This window comes from Acinonyx jubatus, chromosome B2, assembly GCF_027475565.1.
Source record: "Acinonyx jubatus isolate Ajub_Pintada_27869175 chromosome B2, VMU_Ajub_asm_v1.0, whole genome shotgun sequence".
NCBI classification, from domain to species: Eukaryota; Metazoa; Chordata; class Mammalia; order Carnivora; family Felidae; genus Acinonyx; species Acinonyx jubatus.
Window position 1 is genome coordinate 79,505,002 of NC_069385.1, and position 12,688 is coordinate 79,517,689.

At 36.9% G+C, this 12,688-nt stretch overlaps 1 pseudogene; it reads right to left on the reverse strand.

Moving 5' to 3' along the window:
• Positions 1–316: 316 nt before the first annotated feature.
• Positions 317–8,983, reverse strand: LOC128315591 (non-histone chromosomal protein HMG-14-like; annotated as a pseudogene).
• Between the last annotated feature and the right edge of the window lie 3,705 nt (positions 8,984–12,688).

Genomic DNA, 12,688 nt, shown 5'->3' on the forward strand with positions numbered 1-12,688 from the left:
AATGTTCAAATCCTAAAGGTTGCATAGCATATTCTGCTTTCCACATGTAATTTTTTCAGTGTTTGTTTTCCATACTTAAGGATCTGTTGGTTTTGTTTTGTTCTGTTTTAATCAATGCCTATGAATTTAGTGCTACATGGAATGGGGCTCCTCATAGCACAGAACGTCACATTCTGGTTTTACTCCAAATAAGGATCTCCAGAATCGATGTTTCCTTATACTGGGAACTCTTGGCCTTTCTTTCAGGCACTGGCTCTGCCTTTCTCTTCAACATTGAAAGGAAGGACCCGTTGCATCATGGGATTTTATAGATTTCCTTTCCTCTACTTCTACAACTCCTCTTACACGTCTAGCACTTGTAGCATCCTGTGTTTTGCTTGTGATATACACCATTCAGTGCGGCTAGACTGGAAAAGTGTACTAATAACCCCAATTTGTTGGACCATAAGGAAATCCATTCCATGATGGTCCTTTCTCTCTGAAAAATGTGAATTTAATCTCCCAGAGTGAAAAAAAAATTGATTTTTATGCAGTTTACTTAGCAGCATGATATCTCCATTTTACTGTTTATACCAGGTAGAAATTTTCTTTAGCAGTACTGCTTCATGCAAAAGAATATTGGTCTTTAGAATACCTTTAAACCTTTCTAGATATGAGAAGAAAAAATAAACCATTTATTCACCTTCCACAGTACAATTCTTTCAGTGACTTTTGATCAGCATGTGTTTAGAAAAAGTCAGTTTGTGGTGAACAGAGGGGGTACAAGAAATAAGCAAAATTTTAGTGTCAATTTCCCAGTGAAATGTCATTGCATAATGTTAATTTTATCACAATCTATCTTAGCCCATTAACCTTACTGACAGCTTTATCTTAGCATTAACACAGTAGCTGACCTCTTTTTTGTTGTTGTTGTTAATTGCCATCTTCTTTCATCCCTTAAATTTGCTATATTATCATTTTAAGAAAGAAAAATCTGCTAATGTAAAGATTCACATTCACCAAACAGACACAACTCTGAAAATATTTATACACCAATTAAAACATATACTATTAATGGTTATATATATTAATTAGCAATTATAAATGAGGATAATTTATAAACAGGGATAATTTCTAGCTCCATTCTAGATATGTTTTTCATTCCCTGGAAAGATGAAGTCCATTAATAGTCTTAAAAGTCTCTGAATCTGCTTCAGAGAGAGAAAAGGCCTATCACAGTTTCAAAAAAAAAAAAACAAAAACAAAAGGGGTACTGAATATCCAGAAACCAGGCACTTGCCTCAGGGACAGGGAGAGAAGGTGAGAAGACCACAATGGGTTAGTCACAGATCCCAGAGCCACTAATGACTAAAATTTGGAAAGGCTTAAGGCAAATCAGATTTCATGTCCAATCATTCAGGCATCCTCCTCTTGTCCAGGACTTGACTTACTATTTCCATTCTGGATCCTATCTCTTCCTCCTTTGGGACCTTATTCCACTTGTCCTGGACTATGGCTACATAAAAATTAAGCCTAGGGAGCTTCATTCACCACATTCTTTTATCTTGTTCATACAAAGTTGAGAATACTTCTAAATCATTTCTAACTAATCTGCACATCTCTGATACCTGGCATTACACAAATGAAAACCAACTTCTGACATTCATTAGGCTAATTAGCAAAACCTCCGGTGTTAGAGGTAAAAAAGAGCTAAGGCATCTGTAACTGTCTCTGAAGTTTGCTACCAGTAACCACCATAGAGTATGTATTTCCAATTGCCATAACTGCCTGCCCTAGGATCTGGGTGAAAACAAACTAAAACACATATTTGCACACATCATGTCTGCTGAAGGATTTTAAAGTAAATCACCGACCACATAACATTGTTCCTTTAAAAAGTCAAGCTACTGGAAACAGGACTATATTTCGCATGTCCTCTTGGTCTCCTATTCATTCTTCTTTTAAAATTTATTTTAAAGAGAGAGCTGAGTGGGGGAGGCAGAGGGAGAGAGGGAGAGGGAGTGGGAGAGAGAGAGAGAGAATGAGTATCTTAGGGCTAGATCCCATGACCCTGGGATTATAACCTGAGCTAAAATCAAGAGTCAGACACTCAACCCATTGAGCCACCCAGGCACCCCATTTTCTAGTCATTCTTACCCCATAGCTATCCAGCTCCCATCCTTAACATTATATTAAAACTGTTCCTGCCAAGGTTGTTTACCACCAAGATGCTAAATCCAACGTGGTGTTCTAGGTCCAAGCCCAGTTCCTGAAATGTAGTTTTAAAGTATCAATATTCAGTTCTATAATTTTAGGAGTTAAACATGTCTCAATCCTATTTTCCCCCTTGCCATATACTCTGAATGTTTTAAATACACTTCTGAAAAAATGTGATTCAGGAGTGAGATAGGAGAGTCAGGAAAAATAATTAAGTGGAATCGGACATGTTTGTTATTCAGTAAATGAATTCCCACCTCCATGAAATGGTAAATTAAAATTTAAAAAGTTTATTTCATTAAGTCCCCAAGCTCTCCTGAAAATGCTCAGCCTGAGAGCTGAAATGTGTACAAATATCTGAATGATATTTTTGATAACTAAACGCCTTTGGAAAAAAGCACAGCTAGTAAAGATTCTCTCATGGACAAGTTAGGTCCCACATTTTTCTAGCAAAATTAGTAGTCTACTAATTGCTGACAAGACTCCTTTTTGTATTAAATATACACTATTTCCCTGTACATATCAGTTTTAACTTCTCTTCAAAGACTCCAGACTAAATAAAGGAATTAGAAGTAGATTAAATGTTCACAGGGGCATTTTTAGACATGCAATGGTTATATTAAAATATATCCTGTTCTGAAGCTGCCTGAATCTTAATTCAATACAAACAGGAAATGCATGTTTTCCACTCAGTGTATTTAAGTGCTTTCCCTCCCACAGAATGGAATGTTGGGTGTGCCTTTATTTTCATTCAAGTGGGTAATATATATGTGCATAAAATGTGGGAGATGCCACTAGTAATAACTGAAAATTTAGCTTGAGAAAAGATTCAACTGCAGAAAAAATAAGAACAGATTCAAAATGGGTTTGAGGCAGGGCCAAATCATGAGTAGAAAAACACGTTAAAAAAATCCTTCTCTGATTTTTTTCAGACTCTAAGAATTTGGATAGCTCCTCTGATTATCTTTTAAACAGCCCCATCATTCCCAGCTAGCCATATGAGTAAAAGTCATCCTTTAGAAGGGAGAAACATTTAGATTCTAATTCAACTAACGGTTAGGGTGCACCTGATAAGTTCCAGATATAATGGTTGGTGCTTTCTCAAAGAGTAACATACTACTGTGTACTGTTACATAGTTTACTTGTGTTCAAAATATAATCTCAGGGAGGGAAGAGAGAAAATGTGTAAGTACAGATAAATTTTTTTCTTTTAATCGTATATGTATTTTATAATTATGTATAGTTATGTATGTAAACTATATATGTATATCCATAAATATTTATGTATATATTAATTTAACAATTCCAGTGGTTCACCCATCATTTTAATGAACAAGTAAATGCTCCTACAGAGATTATGTCTGTAATAGGCTTAGTATAGATGAGTCCTACCTTGGCTACTCAGTTCCCAAATACCTCTCATAGTTGATCATCTCACGATGGACAAGGTGATCCTGGTTTTAAAGAAAAACATTTTGGGGGAGCCTGGGTGGCTCAGTCGGTTAAGTGTCCCACTTGGGCTCAGGTCAGGATCTTGCAGTTTGTGAGTTCGAGCCCCGCATTGGGCTCTGTGCTGACAGCTCAGAGCCTGGAGCCTGTTTCAGGTTCTGTGTCTCCCTCTCTCTGCCTCTTCCCCACTCATGCTCTGTCTCTCTCTGTCTCTCAAAAATGAATAAAGGTTAAAAAAAATTTTTTTAAAGAAAAACATTTTGTCATGTAAAATAATGCCTCAACACCAGCTAAATTCCCCTCATATTCTTTACTAAAGAATTAGTAATTACTAAAGAATTAGTGAAGATGGCAGAGTGGGAGGATCCTGAGCCTACCTTGTCCAACAGACACATGGAGAGAACAGTTACAACTATAAAAAGAACTTTTAGAATGACCTGAAGACTGGCAGAATGGACTTTCCACAGCTAATCACAGAGAGAAGGCTACATCGAAAGGGGAAGAAAGGGGATTTTGGGAACCAAATCCCCAGCATGATTAGCCACAAATGGGAGAAATATTACAAGCATAAAAAAGTGAGAGGGTCACATCCCACGGTGGGCATCCCTGGCACTGAGGATCTGCACTGGGAAGATTAGTCCACATAATATCTGGCTTTGAAAACCAACAGGATTTAACTCTTAGAGCTTTAAAGTCAGATGCTTAACTCTGGGAGAGCTAGAGAGTTCTAGGAAATGGAGTCTCTACCCTTAAAGATCCAGCATACTAATAACTCACTGGGGACCCATTAGAGAAGCAATAGTTGGAAAAGCACCTGGGGTGTACATGGAAGATTTACTGACTAACCCTAGAATTCACCAGAGCACAGGGATTGGCAGGAGATTTCTCCTGGAACAAAAATGCTTGCAGGTGCCACTTCTCTTCCCCTCCTCCAGCCTAGATAGCCAGTAGCTTGTGAGAGGGAATGTTAACACTATCCATTTATTTTGCTCTAACACGCCTGCCCCATCCAAGCAGGCTGCCTCAGCAGGCATGCTTCCAAGGCAAGTCCTGCCCCACGACACCTGGTAGGCAGACCTAGTCATTCCAAAGTGACTCCTGCCCTGAGGAAGGGAGGAGATAAGGCCACACACCATTGCACCCACATTTCCTGCAGCGGAGCCCCTTAGCTGGCTGCACAAGGAGCCTGCCCCGCCCTTTGATGCACCTGCAACTATGGCAGAGGGGTAACTGCAATTAGCTAGGGTGACAGCCAGCCCACCCACAACTGAGCCTATGGACACTATAGACAGACCTCTCAACAGTGCAGGGAGCAAATCCTGCTTGTACACTCATAGCAGGCCAAGTGGGTGATTGCAACCAGCTGGGCTGAAGGCAATCATGGCTCAGCCACAACAGGAGGGCAAGCAGTCCCCACAGGGAAAACCCCTAGAGCGGCTGGTTCTGGTGACCAGGTGGGGGGCGGGGAGGGGGATTATACACAGCACCTCATTTAACAATGCCATTACTTTCAAGACCAGAAGATGTAGCTGACATACCTAATACATAGGAATAAATGCAGAGCATTAGACAAAATGAGGAGAAGGAGGAATATGTCCCAAGTGAAAGAACAAGACAAAACCACAGAAAAATAACTAAATGAAACATAGATAAGCAATATGCCTGATAAAGAGTTCAAAGTAATGGTCATAAAGATATTCACTGGACTTGAGAAAAGAGTGGATAAACTCCATGAAAACTTCAACAAAAAGATAGAAAACATAAAAACCAGAGTGGAGAATTCAATAACTGAAGTACAAACTACTCTAGAGGAAATCAGCAGTAGATAAAATTGCAGAAGAATCAGTAACTAGAAGACAGAAAGTAACAAAGTTGAATAGTAAAAAAAAAAAAAAAAAGAATTTAAAAAGATGAGAATAAGCTAAGGGAACTCTGACATCACCAAGCATAATAACATTCATATTATAGGGGATTCTAGTAGAAAAGAAGAAGGCAGAAAACTTTGAAGACATCATAGCTGAAAACTTCCCTAATCTGGAGAAAGACATAGACATCCAGATCCAGGAAGCACAAAGAACTCCTAACAAGATGAACCTAAGAGGTCCACATCAAGACACACAATAATTAAAATGGCAAAAAGTAATGATAGAGAATTTTAAAAACAGCAAGGGAAAATAACACAGTTACATATGAGGGAAACATATAGATATCAGCTGATTTTTCATCACAAACTTTGCAGGTCCAAAGGGAGTGACATGATACAACCAAAGTGATGAATGGGAAAGACCTAAACCAGTAATATTTTACCCAGCAAGGTTGTCATCCAGTAAGGTTTCCATTCAAAAGGAGATAAAAAGAGTTTCCCAGACAAACAAAAGTTAAAGGAATTCATTATCACTAAACCAGCCCTACAAGAAATGTTAAAGGGAATTCTTTAACTGGAAAGAAAAGCCAGTCAGTCACCCTATGTCTTTTGATTGGACCCGTTAGTCTATTTACATTTAGAGTAATTATTGACAGATATTTACTAATTAGTATTTTTGTTTGTTTTCTGGTTGCTTTTATAATTCTTCTATGTTCCTTCTTCTTAAAGGGCCATCAACTTAATACAGACTACTATATACTTAGGATGTTTTAAATGAACCTTATAGTAACCACAAACCAAAACCTATAATAGATACACGAAAATAAAGCCAAAAATAGCAGTAAAGAAAGTCACTCACACGGAAAGAGTAAAAGAAGAAAAGAACAGAGAAATGGGTGGATAAAAAAGACCCATCTATATGCTGCCTACTAGAGACTGACTTCAGACCTAAAGACACATACAGACCGAAAGTGATGGTAAAACATATACCATGCCAATTGACATGAAAAAAAAAAAAATTAAATCCAGGCTGGCATTACTTATACTGGGCAAAATAGACTTTACTTTTTTTCTTTCGTAATTGAGTTTTTATTGGTTGTTCTGAGGATCAATATAGATATTTCAATTTGTACACAATTCTTAACCTATATACCAAAAATCTAAAAAATCATGTAATTGTGATTCTTTTCTAAAAGTTATTCCAGTGAACTTCTAGTTTAAAATTTGGATACAAATTTTTCTTAACAGTATATCAAGTACCAATACCTTCAAATGTTGATATGCTGTAACATTGTTAAGTCCTATTAATTCACAATTTAATACCATATACCGTACATACTCAAATTTTCAATCTTGCACAGCACATTCACAAATTTACTAGGAAAACTTGACTACTATTACCAAGATGTTACAGAATGCACAAAATTCTGACGTGAAGAGCCAAGATCAAGGAATAGTTTTCTTTAGGCAACAATTCTACCAAAAATAACATGGGAATAAAAGTAATTTAAAATGTTCAAGACATATCAAATGCATGACTGACTCCAAATCACCATTTGCTTGGTATTATATGATACAAAATCTACCTCATCTATGGAATGTTTATCTGACACCCAAGATAGTCAAAGCCTCCCATATTCAATACCCCACTATTTTCTGGTTGTACCTAAAAACAAACAACAAGCAAATGATTTCACCTCTTAATAAAAGCTTTTACACTTAAAAAATGGGATGAAGTGGGATTCTCTCCTTCTTAAAAATGTTTCTAGAGCTACTAAAAAACTTGCATTTACAAAATAGTTGATAAAAATATTCCTGTGGATTGTACAAGAAGGAAGACAGTGACCACTGATAAGACATGTTATTTGATATTAATCAGACGTGGCTTCTTTCTTTCCTGCTTCACCAGGGGCTGTATTCTCCTCATGTTTAGTTTCTTCATTTTCTGCAGGTAAGTCTTCTTTTGTTTCCTGGTTAGTCACTCCAGCCTATTTTCCTCCAGCCTATTTGCTCCCCTTTTCCCTTTTGTTTGCACTTTTTTGTTTGAGAAGTTATCCTTTCCTGTTACCTTTTTTGGCTTCATTTCCACTTTTGCAGGAGCAGATTTAACTAACAACCTTGCTGACCTCCCCTTAGGCTCCTCCTTCACCACTTCCTTGGCAGAACTGACCTTACTTTTGGGTTTCATGGAAGAGGGGCACGTTTGTACCAGGTGCCTACGTGCCATGGTGAAACAAGAGCCTTCATGAAGCTGGGCTGCTTCACTGTTGCCACTACTGCTGCTGCCCAAGCTCCAAAACAGACTTTAAAACAAAGACTGTAGCAAGAGGCAAAGAAGGGCACCACACAATGATAAAGGGATCAATCCAACAAGAGAATATAACAATTGTAAATATCTATGAACCCAACATAGGCACACTTTAATACATAAAACAAATATTAACAGACATAAGGGAGAAAGCGACAGTAATACGATAATAGTATGGGACATTAACACACTACTTACATCAATGGATAGATCATCCAGACAGAAAATCAATAAGGAAACCGTTATTTGAACCACATATTAGACCACAAGGGCATAACAGATATATACAGAATATTCCATCCCAAAATATCAGTATACACATTTTTTTTTGCAAGTACACATGGAGCATTTTTCAGGATAAATCACATGTTAGGCCACAAAACAAGTCTCAATAAATTCAAGAAAACTAAAATCTTATCAAGCATCTTTTCTGACAACAGTATAAACCTAGAAATCAATCACAAGAAAAAAAAAACATGAAAAAATGCACACACACGAAGTCCAAACAAACACTACTAAACAACCAATGAGTCAAGAAATCAAGAGAAAAATTTTAAAAATACATGGAAATAAATGAAAATGAAAACATAATGGTCCAAAATCTTTGGGAGGCAACCAAAGCATCCCTTCTAAGAAGGGAAGTTTATAGCAATGCAGATCTTCCTCAAGAAATATCTCAAACAACCTAAGCTTATACCTAAAGGAGCTAGAAAAAAGAGGGACAAAGCCCAAAGCCAGTAGAAGGAAATAAGATGAGTGAAGAAATAAATAAAATAGAGACTAAAAAAAACAATGGAAAAGATCAATAAAATTAAAAGCTGGTTCTTTGAAAAGATAAACAAAATTGATAAATCTTTAGCCAGACCCATCAAGAAAAAGAGAACTCAAAATCAGAAACGAAGGAGGAGATATAACAACTAATACCACAGAAATATAAAGAATTATAGGAGAATATTATGAAAAATTATATGCCAACTAATTGGAAAGCTAGGAGAAATTAATAAATTCCTAGAAACATACAACCTTCCAAAACCGAATAAGAAATGGAAAATTTGAACAGACCAATTACTAGTAGTGACACTGAATTCATAATAAAAAAAAAAACCCCAACAACCAAAAGTCCAGAATCAGAAGGAATCACAGGTGAATTCTACCAAACTTTTTTATTAAGTTTATTTATTTATCTTGAGAGAGAGAAAGCATGTGAGCAGGGGAGGGGGCGGGGCAAAGACAGAGTGTGTGAGCAGGGGAGGGTGGGGGGGGAAGAGAGAGAGAGAGAGAGAGAGAATCCCAAGCAGGCTCTGTGCTAACATTACAGAGCCCAACACAGTTCTCACACATGAACTGTGAGATCATGACCTGAACCTAAATCAAGAGTCCGATGCTTAACTGACAGCCACCCAGGCGCCCCTCCACCAAACCTTTAAATAGGAGTTAATGTCTATTCTTCTCAAGCTATTCTAAAACATCAAGGAAAAAGGAAAACTTTTAAATTCACTACAAGGTCAGCATTACTTTGATACAAAAACCAGAAAAAGGCACTACCAAAAAAGAAAACTACAGGCCAGTATCCCTGAGGAATATAGATGCAAAGACACTCTCTAAAGTATTAGCAAACCAAATTCAACAATACATTAAAATAATCATTCAACACAATCAAGTGGGATTTATTCCGGTATACAAGGGTGGTTCAATATTTGCAATCAACCAAGGCAATAAATCACATTAACAAGAGGAAGAATAAAAACCATAAGATCACCCCAACAGATGCTGAAAAGGCATTTGACAAAATACAACATCTGTTCATGATACAAATTCTCAACAAAATGGTTTAGAGGGAACATAACAAAATAAAGGTCACATATGAAAAACCCACACCTAATATCCTCAGTGGTGAAAAACAGAAAACTTTTCCTTTAAGATCAGAAAAAAAAGACAAAGATGTCCACTCTCATCACTTTTAGTCAACATAGTATTGAAGTCCTACCCATAGCAATCAGGGAGGAAAAAGAAATAAAAGGCATTTGAATTGGTAAGGAAGAAGGAAAACTGTCACTATTTGCTGATGACATATTATATTTAGAAAACCCTAAAGACTCAACCAAAAAACTATTATAAGTGATAAATGAGTTCAGTAAAGTTACAGAGTAAAAAATTAATATACACCAATATTTGCATTTCTATCACCAATAATGAAGTAGTAGAGAGATAAATTAAGAAAATAATCCCATTTATAATTACACTGAAAAGCATAAAATACCTAGGAATAAATTTAACCAAAGAGATGAAAGACCTATACTCTGAAAATTATAAGACCCTGATAAAAGAAACTGAAAATGACACAAATGGAAAGATATTCTGTGCTTACAGATTGGAAATATTAATACCGTTAAAATGTCCATACTACCCAAAGCAATCTACAGATTCAATGCATTCCCTACCAAAATACCAACATTTTTCACAGAACTAGAATAGTCCTAAGGGTTATATGGAACCACAAAGCACCCCAAAGAGCCAAAGCAAACTTGAAAAAGAACAAAGCTGGAGGTATCACAGTCCCAGATTTCAAACTATACTACAAAGCTATAGTAATCAAAACAGTATGATACTGGCACAAAATAGACACATAGATCAACAGAATAGAATAGAGAGTCCAGAAACAAATCCATGTTTACATGATCAATTAATCTCTAACAGAGGAGTCAAGAATATACAATGGGGAAAAGACAGTCTCTTCAATAAATAATGCTGGGAAAACTGGACAGCTACATACAAAAGAATGAAACTGGACCACTTTATTACACCATACACAAAAGTAAATTAAAAATGCATTAAAGACCTAAATGTGAGACTTGAAACCATAAAACTCCTAAAACATAGTCAGTAGTCTCTTGAACAAGCCTTAGCAGCATATTGATGGATATATCTCTTTAGACAAGGGAAACGAAAGCAAAAATAAACTATTGGGACTACACTAAAATACAAAACTTTTGCACAGCAAAGGAAACCATTACAAGAGGCAACCTAGTGAGTGGCAGAAGATATTTGCAAATGGTATATACAATTAGGGTTTAATATTCAAAATATATAAAGAATTATACAACTCAACACTAATCATAATCATCATCATCTGACTAAAAATGGACAGTGGACCTGAATAGATCTTTTGTTCAAAGACTACATACTGATGGCCAACAGACACATGAGAAGATGCTCAACATCACTTATCCGTCAGGAAAATGCAAGTCAAAACCACAATGAGATATAACCTGACACCAGTTAGAATGGCTAGATTCAAAAAGACAAAAAAATTCAAAAAGACAACCTCAAATGTTGGTGAGGAAGTGGAGAAAAGTGAACATTTGTGCACTGTTGGTGGGAATGCAAACTAGTGCAGCCACGGTGGAAAATATATAGAGATTCCTCAAAAAATTAAATATGGAAATACCACATGATCTAATAATTCCACTACTGGCTATTTCCCCAAGGAACCCAAAAACACTAAATCAAAAAGGCATGCTCCCCTATGTTTATTGTAGCACTATTTACAATAGCCAAAATATGGAAACCCAAGTGTCCATGGGATAAATGGAGAAAGAGGATGTGTCTGCAATGGATGTATACAATGGAATATTACTCAGCCATAAGAAAGAATGATCCTACCAATTTGATAAGGATGGACTTAGATGGTATAATGCTAAGAGAGAAAAGTCAGACAGAAAGACAAACACATGATTTCACTTATATGAAGAAGGACAAAACAAATGAAGACACAAACCAAAAATAGACTTCTAAATATAGAGAACTGGTGGTTGCCAGAGGGGAGGTGGATGGAGGGATGGGCAAAATAAATAAAGGGAACTATGAAGTACAAACTTGCAGTTATAAAATAAGTAAGTCACGTAGATGAAGAGTACAGCATGTGGAACATAGTCAATAACATTGTAATAACATTGTATGGTGACAGACGGTGATTACACTTACAGAGAACGCTGAGGGGGAAGAAAAGAATAATTCATTCTGGTGCTGGAATTAGGACTTCCCAGTAGGCTGGGTTCTAACTAAGAGGGCATTTTGAATTCAGAACCTAATCCTGATACAAAATGTTTCTCCACTGAATATCTTTTAGTTGTATTCTCCCAAGAAACTTGGATTAACAAGTATTTATTAACAGTGTTCCCCCACCCCCACCCCAGTAATAGCCTTGTCTATTCTTTGGAGAACTGTGCCACCCTGACTCCAATCCAGGTAGAGAGAGGGCTTATCAGGTCAGGGTCTCCTTCGTCCCTGACCACGAGAAAAGTCATGTGACTCAGGATGACCTATTAACCTGGTCATAGTGATTGGTTCGGAGATACATACATGAGACCGAAACAAGGCCCCTCAGTGTCGTCCCCCAGAATTCTTCTGCTAGAATTAACAGGATGGCCTAATGACAATAATGGACAACAGCTCTTGAGTCTATGTGTCAGGTCCTAATGTTAAGAGTTTGACATTAATATACATTACAACTTTATCTGAAACAGCAGCCCTATCACTCCATCTCCTCATTCTCTAACCATGCTTTATGTTTCTTCATAGCATTACATGCTATGAATTACATATATTTTTTTAATTTCCTGACACCTTGTATTGAAAAAAACAGTCTTTCCCTCCTACACGTCTCCTTTAGTTTTACGCAGAACACTTCACTTCTGACAATTCTGATCACATGTGTAGGGGTTTTTCCCCACCAAGCAGTTCTTTGTGGCACCAGCTAGGGATGCTATATTTTAACTCAATGCTGACACGGTCTACTTGGAGTAAGCATCAGATCCCATAAGTTAAGTGCTCAGTGCCACAAGACCATCCCCACTTCAGATGCCAATGGC